Genomic DNA, 13,807 nt, shown 5'->3' on the forward strand with positions numbered 1-13,807 from the left:
TGGGTTACTTTTTTTTTTGGTCAAAGTTAATTTTAGGACAAGATTGAAGGTTTCTTAAATTGTGTATTAAATAGATTTCTGGAAGCAATCTTTTGATTGGACACTATCAAAAGTGAGCCTAACATTTGTATGATTTTATCAAATTTTGCAAATTATTCTTAATTGAATTCTGAAATCTTTAGAACAAAAGTTTTTTAATGTACCTTCATTTTCTAAAGACAAATAGATTGCATTCATCTTGATTTATATACTAATTTATTTTGTTATATGCACGAGTTAGATTATTATATTGAATTTCTCATTTTATTAATTCTTCCAAGCCAACTTTACCACATTCTATTTGAGATTTTATTTTCTATCATGTAATACTATATAAGATTTTATTATAGAATTTGTATTCTTATTCACTTAATTTTTTGGAAGTTCAAATTATTATATTTTATTTCATCTATTGGAATGGAAGTTGTAGACACCTAAATCTGATTACGCCGCTTCGGTAATCCTATTTAGCTATCTCTAAAGGCATCATTAATTAAATTCCTATTTAATTAATCCTTTGCCATCCTCTAGCTAATTAATTTAATTAATCATTTATAGTCCTAATTGATAAATCAAATAACCTGTTATTTATCAATTAAATCCTATTCTCCTATCTAATTCCAAATCCCAAATTTATTAAAATCACTTTAGTAAATAAAACCCTCAAATCTAAATAGCCCCTAAACTATCCTAAATCCTCCATTTAGCCTAATCCACCCCATCCACCCATACTAACTAAGCTTAGCCACTAACTCGCCCACCCTCATGAATGCCATCCACTTGCACATCTCTAACATCCTTAATCTAATCCTAACCCAAGCCTAATCCCCCCCACTAACCTTGTCGCATTCCCTAAGTGAGCTTAAGACTTTCCTAAGCCAAACCAAAGTCTCCTCCCTCAAAATATTCCAACAATAAAACTTTATCCCAACCACAAAGCCTTCAATGCTCTTACATGCCCTTAAAAGCTCTTACAAGCCATTATGAGGGCCATTTAAGACCTTGCGCCTCCTTTTTTGACTCATCCTTGCCTTTTCCTCCACCCAATGACCTTGTGACATGTGTCACTCCCTGATTGGTGCTAAACAAGCACAATCTATGTGCTCCCCTTTGAGTGCATCTTAGCCCTCCCTAAGCTTTCATCTCTCCTTGCATCTTAACCTTCCATCCCTCAAGCCCTTGGTCTATAAATTGGATCCCCTCCTAAGCCATTTTAATCACAATCCTTAAGCTAAAGTTACCATGTAAGTTTGAGAAGCCAAGTTCATACCATTTTCACATATCCACACCAAAAATCCCAAATCCATCTCCATGGAAGCATTTTGAAGCTTGAGCATACATCTCACATCCACATAATAGACATATCTACAAATCAAGTGACCATCCTCATTGAGAGAGCCCATCCATGGCTCATATTCTCATTTGAGGACCTCACTTTGTCTATCTTAAAGTTTATACTAGTTTTGTTAGTTAATGCTTTTGTTTCTAAATAGATTAGTGTTTCTTGCTAACATATTAGTGTATACAGAAGTAAACTATGTGAAGTCTATAACTCCTATTGACATATCGGTGCACATACAAAATTGTGGAATTGCTAGTTATTATCATTTAGTGAATAGGCTATTTGTGGGAGCTTTGCTCCCAGAATTTGAATATTTGATAGAAAATTTGTCAGTATGCCAAAAATTTCTCAACTTTTTATTTTTCAGTTGCTTTTCTAATTATGTTCAATTTTTAGTAATTATTAAAAAATTAATTTAATGTTGAGTTATTGAAATCATAATTTCCTTATTTTTTTCTTTATTTATGAAGGAAACTATTACTTTCTAATTTTTAACTAGGATTTATAACCAAGCATGTTTATTCGCATGTGCAATGCATGAATTCATTGGTTCAACATGTGCAAAATACTAATCTTGCTTTCTCTGTTAGTGAGGTGTACGAAATATGAAGTTTTGGAAATAAAGGGGAGCACCTAGAGAATGCTTCAAATCAAAGACAATAGCTGGTTGATTGGGTTTGCTTTGCTAGCGATCAAACCACTATTTTGGACTTCACTAATAATAAAGGACTTTTGAGAAAAGAGCTTTGTTGCTTACGGGATTTGAATGATAAACCTTTATGTATGATAAGCTTGTGACCAATTTGTTTCATTATGTTTCATGGTCTTCAATGTAATCTTGAGGTCCTTAACAGGGTAGAATCATTGCTTTGTTATTTTTTCCTATTCAATGGTGTTTTTCTCTATGTTGAAGGAGTTTGATGACTTGGACATCCTGGAGAGGCGAGTAAATGAGGCTTTGGTAAATGCTCTACAGGGAAAAGTTATTCCCAATCCCATATCCCTTCCTTCTCTACCTCTTCCTCAAGCACCTTTAGTCGAAAAAGCCACTACCTATGCCAAAAAAATCCATATGTACTCTTATAGTTAGATTTCTCACTAGTTGTTGTTGCATCAAGTTTTAGTCAAAATGAAATCATAAATTCATGATTGGAGATACATATTAGATTTATTATCAATAAAGTTATTATTTTATTCCTCATATAATTTTTCTCAGGTTTATATCTCCTTTCTTGTGATATTCTCAAGTCAATACTTTTTATCTTCTTTAAAATGCCACTTCTAGAATATTAAATCCATCTTTACCATTAAGGATCAACATAGAGTATTAGGGCTTTTGGTCTAACCACAAAAAGGGCATCTAGGATTTGGGACTTCCAGATGCTAGAGTTGAGGGCCGAAAGGCAAGCCTTGGAAGAGGAGGCACCAGGAAACTGACCAATCTTTGGCTCCATAATGGTATGCCAGATTGTAGCAAATCTAAGAGTCCAAGTCTTATTAGAAGAATGTAAATGCCAATATTGATTGAGAGTATTAACCATCAAAAGATGGGGCACTAGACACTAACCCCAGCTTGGGCTTGTAACTAGTCATAGAAGTGGTAGGATACCATTCCAATCTTTCCACCATGGGGAGATGAGTAAATACCAAGCTTGTGTAACAAATTGGAAGGCACCAAAGAAACTAGAAGATTAATTGTTTGCCAATTTGCATGGACAAGCTTGAACTACACCTACAGATCCTCCTATGAATGAATGCTCATAGTAACCTTGGAAAATAAATCCTTGGGATTTTTGATACCCCTTCGAAATAAGTGCAAAGCACTAGCTCCTTCTATCTTAGCTAAAGGAACACCTTCAGAAGCAAACAAGGGAGACCACCAAAGGTTTTGTTGGTTCATTGAGAGCCCATCTCTAAACCCATTCCCAACCCGGTGAAGTTGTGGTTTGAGGGCTTCCTAGGCTTTCCAAATGCTCTTAAAAAGTGGATAGTTTCAACATTAAATGAGCTATCTGACATTATTGAACTGCCAAAAAGAAAGAATCTATTAATATTTTTTGGAATTTGGCTAAATCATCTTCTCTTATTGTTCCAAGTAAAGACATTATCCCTGGTTTCTATTCCCAAAAGCGCAACATTGTTAATCTAGTTACTAAATAAATCTATTGAGGCTTGAGACATTTTATTATGACCCCTTATTTCTAAGACTTTTTTGAGAATGGTATTGTTTAGTCTCCATACTAATGCTAAAGAGGTTTGAGGAGTGTAAATATTGATCTACCTCAGCCCAAACCCTACATTTATCAAATTATGGTCCAGGCCATAAATGCTAATTAATGAGAAGTTTAAATTTAATTTGCAATTAATTATATGAAAAAAAATCCAATTTTGTTCAATCCTTTGAGGAATAAGGGAAGGATTCCTGTGGTTCTATATAATAGCTAGACCTCTCAATCAAGACCTCTGAGGTTAAGTTGCCAAAAGTTTCTCTGAACCCTAGCTTCTTTTTGAATGAGTTCAATTCCGCTAAATTCATTATAGTTTCTTGGATTAATAGTAAATCAAGACTACAGTTACCAATACATCACTTTAATAAGCATTTTTTGTTAGCCTAGCATTAAGGAGCCTAACATTCCTTGAAGTTAGGACTTTCATTTTTCCTTGGGAAGGAACTTCCCCTTCCTTGCATAGAAGATCTCAATTAGTCTAACTTGACCCTCTATGAGGCCTCACCCTGGCCCATCATAGCATATCATAGCAGTTTATTTGCATTTTAGATACTTTATCATAGCATATCATAGTAGTTTATTTGCATTTTAGATACTTTATATTTTGCATTGCAAATACTTTATATTTTGAGACCTTGTTGGACTATTTTGGATTGTTACTTAGACTATTTGATACTATGAGACACTTTATTTTATGGTAATCATTATGATGTTAGAAATTATTTATGATGCTTGATGATGTTATATTCATGTGCTTGGTTGGTTATTTTATTAATGAGTAGGAAATTATGTTTGAATACAAATGTTAGATGGATTATATATATGTATATGAAAATCATGAAATGTTGCAAAAGAGTCATATCATATTTAGTTCGATAATGGTAGTATTATATATGTAGTGCCTACCCCTAAGTCACATTTCAATTATCATTACCAAACTCTTTTAGGCCAATTTTATACTTGATGTTTAGTAGCACTACTTTCAGATTTTCAGATATTGTTTTAGATTTAGTTGATTATATAATGAGATTACTTGGTACTCTATATTTCATGCATGTATGATGATTATTCAGTGTTTTCAATTATCGATGATGATTAGTTAGATGGTTTATTATCACATATGTCTTTTTATGGATACTTACCCCATACTGCATGTGTATGGTATGCGTGTTTGTTTTCTTTATGTATGGTGTTTCTGATGTGGTTAAGGAAGGGAGTCGTAGTCACCTGGTAGTCGGGATCTACACGATGCACCACTTCTTACCATTGCTTGTTTAGCTTAGAATATTGTGTTTGTACATGCGTGAATTTTATGTAGGTTGCAAGTATCGAGTATCGACTTTCCTGAATTGTCAGGATGAGCGTACCCTATCGCATTATCTCAATGGTAAGAGAGGGGAGATAAATCTTAAGTCCAAATCTTAAACCCTTTAGCCATTTGTCCTGATTGATAATTAGAACAAGTATCCGAGTTGAGTACCCTCTGAATGCGTCGAATGACATTAATTCGTGATTATAACCCTTTGTTGATTTAGTATGTGTTTTGCTATGATGGGTTTTCATATGTTGTCTTTATAAGTCTTTGGTGTATTTTCTATTAATTAAGTTTAATTAAAAGATTAAATTAATGATTTAATCTAATAGAAAATTAATATGATATCTTTAATATTTAATTATATTTAATTAATTGAGAAATTAATTAAATAAAAAGAATTAAATTTGGAGATAAAAGTTTAAGGACAAATTTAGAACGTGATAATATTTATTTAATTTAATAATAATATATTTAGAGTTCATTTTTAAATAAATGTTAAATATTACTATTAATTGAATTAATAAATATTTTATCAATTAAGTTTCTAAAATGAATTAAGAAGTGAAAAGATATTAAATTATTAAAAGGATTCTAGATCGCATGATGCATGCATGAGATTATATAAAAGAAATTAATTAAAAAGATAAAATAAGTAAAAATAATAATGTTATTTTAATTTCATAAAGTGCACATGAGATTAAAAGTAATAAAGATTAAAAATATAAGTCAAGTGAAAAATTAAATAAATTTATTTAATAATTCAATTTAATGTGCATGAAAAGATTAATTGCAAGATAAGCAAAGATAATAAAAGTTAATTTTGAGTTTGAGTCTAGTGAGCAAGGAGTCCTCTCGGGTGAATGCACAATTAGTACCCCGATTTGAAGAGAAAACTCCTTATCACAACCTTGGGGTTCATTTTTGAGGGATTGGAAATTTTGGAGATAGGAATTTTGGGGAACACAACTTTTGGAAGCAAATTTCAGAAGGAGAATTCTAAGAAAGATTTTCAGAGGAAAGTTATTGAAGAGGAGCAAATTCTCTCACAGTTTTCAAAGATTTCGTATTATCATCAAGCTCAGGTAGGGTCTTGTGTTTTGATCACTGAGTAATCATGCAATTATCCTTTCCTGTCTTCTTCGTGTCTGTGGATTGTAAAAATATGAATTCTCTATGATGAAAATTTAAACATATCAATATTGTGAATTATTAATTGCTTGTCAACAATTTCTGTATACGTAGAGAATAGAAAGTAATAAAAAAACTCTCATTTTCTAGATTAAAGAAAATAGGATTTAATCGGGAAGGGGTTGAATTTAAAATTCTAAATAAAAAATTTGGATGGTTGATAATGTTTTCTCCATCATATTATAGATGAAATCAATTTTAACAAAAATAATAATAATAAATAAATAAAATAAATAGATTTATATTAAAGAAATTGTTTAATAATTTTAAATATTTATAAAATTTTATAAACTAAATAAATTATATTTTAAAATGAGATTGTTTAACAAATTCTAACATATAATAAAGTTTTTTTTTTTTAAATGTAAATATGGGGGGGTTGTTGACCCACACCCCTACCAAAGTATCGGTCGCTGCATGTCGTAGTATGTACTGCTGTGGCAGTAGTACTACTACGACAGCAAGTACTATTGATGCAACAATACCTTGCGATAGCAATCCTGCACTACGCTATGGCAGACAGTGATTAATATATATCGCTTGTTTTATGTTTTATTAAAAAGAAACTTAGCTTATGCCATTTCAAAATTCAAATTTTATTATGTGGATAATTTTAATATTATAAATTGTAATTAATTTTTAATAATTTTTAATTTAATTAAATTTATGATATTATTTTATAATTTGTTACATTAATAATAAATGTAATATATTTAAATAAAATATTGATTAATTTAACTAAATATGATTTAAATAATATTTAATTAGGAATAGAAGTTATTATTATTGAGGGTTTAATTATTGATTTTTAATAAAGTCGTAATTGTTTTATTTAAAATCATTAAGGATCATTTTTATAACTTAATAAAATAAAAGATTATCCTTAGAATATTTATAGGGTAATTGTTCAATCATTTAAATATAGAAATGGGTTAATTGCGGTAACTTATTACTTAAGACATACATGAAAACTGAAACTTAAAACCTTACATTAACTCAACAATATATTAGCATTCAAAACCAACTGTGAAACTGTGATGTTTTCTATGTACTGGTTGTGTTTGGGGTTTGGGTGGTCCTAGAGTGTTGACCAGTTTAGGACGTTTACCAAAAGCTTAGGGGTTATGCGAATGTGATGATATGATGATCTATTCTCGATCTATCTAAACCCAACCATGGTCATGTGTGATATGCTCTATGATGGATGTATTTACTGGTTGTTATTGCTTTCTAGTTTCCTTGTGTGAAGTTGAAGTGTTTTAAGTGATTTGTTCTTGATGATGTCATGTTGTGACATGTTTTGACTTGACCATTTTGGAGTCTTTGATCAGTATTGTGATTTATTTTGGAATATTTTTTCAGTTGCTAATTAAGAACCCATAGATATTGTAGTTTATCATTGATGCCTTAAGTTGCTGATAGAGAATTGTTGTGATCATTGTGATCATCATTTGATGCTTTCCAATTTTTTGTGGAGAACTGATGTGATTATTGTGGCTTATCTTTTGATGCTTTCTAGTCACTTGTACAGGGCTGAGGTTATTTTGTGATTTGTGATTTCATGAGCCTAGGGTAGGTTATCTATGTGTAGTGTCGGGAAGTGGCTTGCAATGAGGGACAAGAGACACGAAGTGGCTCTGGGGATGACTCATTGTAAGTAGTTTGTTTTAATAAGTGAAAACATCTCACCTAAATACTACCTTAAATGAACCTACTAATAACTATATGTTCTCTCACATGCCTTGAGTGCTAGTACAGACTAGGATGGGGTAGAGAGAACGCTTGGTTGCAACCTTGCATTCCATAGTATGCCTCGTTAGTACGAGAGGATACTAGTGGCTGCGAGATTAGTAGGAACTCGAGATTCCTGAGGGATTGCTCAGGTAACTTCCAATGTGATTCATGTGATGACACTTTTCACTTACATAGTAGGTTTCCCACGTGCTTTTGTGTGCCTTTGTGTCTAGATGTCTATTTATGTTGGAACCTTTGAGTTAGTATACTTCTAGGATTCTTGGACTTAGAGAGTACTTGTGCTATGTGATTTGATATCATGTTCGGGACTTGAGACTATCTCCTCAGCGCAGTGGGAGTGGACCATTTAGGTTCCACACAATCGGGTGGTAGTGCTTTTTACTCTTACTATTGAGATCCGTCTGTGGTCACCGTGGCTGGAGCATTCTTTGTTGGCATTTAGCTTCATTTTGTTCATGGATTATTATGATGGATGGTTAGATTTTATGATGGATGTTTTATCATTGTTGACGTATGGATGTATCATGTATGGTGAATGATTTCATTTATTTTATTGTATGTATCATGGTTCCGAAGAGGATGATGTATTTCTATTTTTACATATGTATATTCTTTTAAGCCTTTCATACCCTGTGACATGTACAATGGATGGATGAGCATTCTGAATTAATTTTACAAGAGGCATTTAGAACAAATGTATATTATATGGACATTGGACTTTCTGATTATTCTTTCATGTGGATGTGGTAGTTATTAGACTTAGGATTAGATTAAATTTAAATGTGACTCAATATCTTTGGATCCTTAAGGAATGTAACCTGTTATGTATGTTTGTTGATGATTACATGTTATTGGTTCCGCTACTATGTGTTTGATGTGCATGTTATACTTTCTTATTTCAAAAAAGAAAAATTAGTAAAACTTTAGGTTAATTCTTTTGGATCCCTTGGCGGGGCGTTACAATATATGCACAATTGTTAGAAATGGAAAAATATTATTCAATTGAGAAATGCCTTATGTTTTGATTCAAGTATGAATATAGAATTAATTGAGGATTTATATGTGCATATGTTTTGTTTATCTTGGGCTACTGATATGTGGTTTGAGTGTGCAAGAAATAACCATGGTAAAATGGAGAACCAAGACTATACCTTTGTATTAATTGAGATTGCCAAGGTTAGATCTAACGAAGAGATCTTAACCTCGTTGTTAAGTATTTTACTTTGTGAACATAATGTGAATGGATGTTTTAGATTAGATTCCTTTTTCTGAAAATTGATTTGCCACTCATAATGTTAAATGTATATTTATAGTGTCACTTGACACTTGTGTTGTTATGTGTTTAGCAGCAAGTCAGGTTGAGTCATTGGCAAAAGACACCCAACCTTATTCCTAACCAATTAGAAATGTTTAAGCTTTCATCCCCTTCCATAAAATATCTTATGAAGGTTTTAATTAAATTAGATTTTAGATTTCAAGTTTAAGGGGACTTTAGAGGGCTTTGTTTGAGTCTTAAAGTGTTCTTTTAGTGAAATTAAGTTACCTACATGTTGGTACTATATTTTAGGGCTTTAATTTTGGTTTTACTGGAGTTAAAATCTCTTTTCTAACACTTTTAAAATCCCATATCTTAAGTATTGCAAAAATGGAAGAAGATTTACCCAAATTCCCACCTTATCTGTAGTGAGTTGATAATTCCAACCAAATAGGAAAACTTGTGTTGAGCTAAAGTGTTCTCTTTCATGATGGAGAAAAAATAGGAATGTTTTCCTTTTAGAGGGAATTTGGAAAAATAGAGGGGGCATTCACCCACTCTCTAGTTTTAGAAATTTTTGGTTTTGGTGATTGGATTAAGAAAGGAGAGAGGGCTCTTCTCAAATCGAGTCATTTACCATAGTTTGGAGAAAGATTGGAGCTTTTGCCATGTTTTGGAAATTATGTGTTGTATTATTTTTCTGAATATAAAATGTGTAAATTTTTCTACAAATACATGTGTGTTGTTCATTGTCCTTGTTGTATTGCTAAGTGTGGATGAATTTCTATAGCCTTATTTTTTTAATTTGATTTTGAGAGTATGATGTTATGGGTGTGGAAGGACATCACTCACCCTCAGGAGGGGAGAAGTGGTCTTCTTTTGAAGGGGTTAGTTGGGCCTATCCCTTGAGTTTAGAGTATCTTCCATGGGAGGAAGAGGGATAAGCATGTAGTATGGGCTGCATGTGCTAGTACTTTGCTATGCACTTTGGGGGTGATAAGGGGAGAATGTTTATGAGAGTTGGTATTTATTTTGTATGCCTTGTGAAGGCAGATTTGGTTTTTTGTATTTGGCTTCTCCTTGGGGTTTTAGGCACACCTTCGCCCATTCTATTGGTTCCTCTGGTAACCTATTGTGTAAACTCAAAAAGGGTATTAAATGTTGTATCATGTATTGTTAATGTATATGTGTGTGCTTGATTGTTACCTAGTTGGTCTTGGTTCTCCAAGCTCGGTGGGTGGTCTCTTAGAGACCTAGGTTGGGAAGTGAACTCTCCATGGTATACTGGGTTGTTTTGTATAGGTTTTTTGAATGGATATGTGTGGAAGAAAAGCTTAGAAGATTTTCACTTTTTGTTGAAGATTGAAGATGATTCACTTATGCACATTAGTGAAAGTTATGTAATGTAAAATATCAACAATAGATTTTCATGTAAGGATTCAATTATGATTGTAATATTTGAAAAGAAATTTTCAATACTGTGAATCTATATTTAGTTTTAAATATTTCTTGAATTGTTCCAAGAATCAAAATTGAATGTTATTGTGTGTGTGTGTGTGTGTGTGTGTGTGTGTGTGTGTGTGTGTGTGTGTGTGTGTGTGTGTGTGTCTTGTTCAAGATAATTTGGGCATGACATTTTGGTATCAGAGCCTAGTTTCGATCTAGGGACTTGTGGGTTATGGGCCCAACACGCTTCTGCTACGCTACTAGATTAGTAAAAATATGTGTAGATATCATGTGAAAAGACAAATACATTAGAAAATTGTAACAAAAAAAGTAAAAATAAAAATTTAAAATTTAAAAAATTTAAAAAGAAATCACCTACTAGATATATATTATTTGATTATAAATAGAGTAGTTTTATTATTTACTTCATATAATGATAAAATATGATATATTTTTATATGAGATCATATAACATTAATAGTATGGAAGTTGTACATTTTATATATATATCAATTGTATAGTGGTAAAAGGATTAAATGAAAGTATATGGAAAATGCAAAAAAATAAAAATACATTATGAGTTACTTGTAAACATGATAGATGTAACATGAGTGCGATGATAGTTATTATTGGATATGAGTAACAGATATTAATAATTATTAAACAGAAAATAAGTTGAACTTAAACTTTGCATGGGGGAACCCGAGTGGGCCACGCTTCGCATTTTCCTCCTTAAAATAGTGTGAGTCGGCATCAGTTTTGATTTCATTTGAAGTGCAACCTTCTGATCTAGAGTCAGACGCGCTACCATTGCACCATTAATCTTTTCTTTTTCAATTGACGATTACTTTTTCAACGAGACTTGCATAGTTTGAGTCTAATCTTCAATGCAGATCCTTCACAATGTAACCCAATTTATCAAATGGCAGTGTGCATGGACAACCTCAGCAGATTGAACAACTAGAAAGATGCAAGCACTAAGGAACTCTTATGTTCTCTCTCTTGCAATGGACCTGATGTAAAACAACCACAACTATTTGTTAGTTTGCATGCCCTCATTCGTCGCACAGATTTGTATAATCAATATGCATACACATTGTTGTTCACTTCTATTATGATGAGCGTTCCTTGTCCATTTTGGAAGATTCTGAATTTCAGTATTTGCTATTTTCTTTTGGTAGTGCTTATCTTTTGAAGTCCTTTGAAGTCTTTTAAATAGAGGAAGCATTAATAACTTGGTGAACATTGGAGACTTGGTAGATATAGTGTCACTCGGTAGAAACTGAATTCCATGTTTACCATGCTTGCACTCAGTAAACATTAATCATCTCATCAGTAGGTTAACACTAGCTTCACATCACAAGAACTGATGACTTGGTAGACACTGTGAAGCTCGGTAACCATTAAATGCTAGGCAAGAATTGAACTACTTGGTCTAAACTGCCGAACTTCGCACCGTCTAAATTCACTTGGTAACCACTGGAATGCTCAATATAAACTGTGAAACTTGGTAACCACTAAATTTTCTCAGCAAACACTGGAGTCTGAATGAAGAGTTCAATAACCATACAAAATCTAAATAAGTGTTTTCACTAATAACAAGCATGACTTAATGCCAACAATCTCACCCTTTGGCATTAGTGACAAAAACACTTATTAGCCAAAATTTATGTACAATGTCATATTGATTTTGATTTTTGATTTTTCAAAATTTGTCTTTGCAATTCTGCTATATATACATTTACACATATCTCCCCCATACAATGTACATATCATATCAAGCATAATATCTTATATACATGTCTCTCTCATGTCTCTCCCCCTTTTTGACAATAATGCCAAAGATTTATACACAATCTACTTATATAGAGACATCAAAATGTGAAAGAAACTCAGAACGTACCTTAAGAATGAGAGTTAAGGTCTTGTCCAAGTTTTCTTGCAAAATTTTGCAGGTTTGAAGTGCAACTTGGACTTCTGCTGAGAGTTCAATCATATGATCTACGATTGGAAAATTATTGTCATGGATCAATATTTTTGAATAAGAAATATGCTTCTGCATTGTATCCATGATAGGAAGGATCATGTTCTAGATGTTTATAAGTGTAGACCGGATCCTTGCTTCCTCTCTTAGTAACTCTGCCTACATATCTGATAGGAATCTAACCCTCATGTGATGTGCAAAGCTTGAACTGGGGTAAAGCTACAACTTTTGAGGAACTGGGGTCAAGCTACAACTTTTGAGCAGTGGCCTTCAGATCCTCATCAACCTTACTCAATTTCTCCTTTATTTCTTTTGTATACTCAGTAACATCACATAGCTTAGCAAAAAGAGATGTTACATTTGTGAAAGAATTTTCAAGATTTGCCAAAATTGAGGAAGGCTCTACCTGATGGATGACAATATGCTGAGCAATGTGCTCAAGCACTTTCTTGTCAAACTTTTTCTCTGCTTTCTCTATAATCTTTTCCTGGCCACTAGAGTCCTCATTGAATTTATTTATTGCCTCTTCTAATTGTAATAGAATATGTTGAGATGAATCAACATCCACACCTATAACCTCTGTCAAGATGTTCTTGGCACTCTCTATAATTCAAAATTCTCTGTCTCTTTCATCTCTTAGCTGCTTCTGCTTGGCCTTCTTCTAAAGAAGCTGACTAACTAGTCTCATTTTCTCTACAATAGCATTATCAAAATCTAACTTGGGGATTTCAATCTCCTTGTCTAGATCAATATCTTCCTCAATTTTGTTTCCACTAATCAGAAGTTTAGTTGTGTCTTTGGTTCGACTTATGACATTAATGCCTTCGATTTGGAAATAGAAACAATGGTGGAAACAATAGGGTTTGCAGTAAAAAATTGTATAGTGCCTACTGATGGAATGCTAACTGGAGCACTAAAAGAATCCAAAATTGATGTACTACCCAAAATTGAGGTATTTATAGGAGGAATATTGATAGAAGCACTTACAATAGGAGCACTTACTAGAGCAAGCAAAACTGAAGTAGACAAAATTGAAGAGTCCAAAACTGAAGCACTAATTTTTTATGATATATTCTTCTAAGAGGCCAAAACACAAGATAACACCAATATTACTGAGTTGGCCCAAATGTAGAAACTCAGGTTCTAAAAGCTGACATGGTGAATTTCTAATACTCAACGTCCACTGCATTACTTGGCATTGTCATACATTCATTAGAAGTAGAGGCACAATCCATACTGATCAATCAACGTAGCT

The sequence above is a fragment of the Cupressus sempervirens genome, chromosome 2 (genome assembly GCF_028749045.1).
Source record: "Cupressus sempervirens isolate cs-2001-9-10 chromosome 2, ASM2874904v1, whole genome shotgun sequence".
Classification (NCBI taxonomy): Eukaryota; Viridiplantae; Streptophyta; class Pinopsida; order Cupressales; family Cupressaceae; genus Cupressus; species Cupressus sempervirens.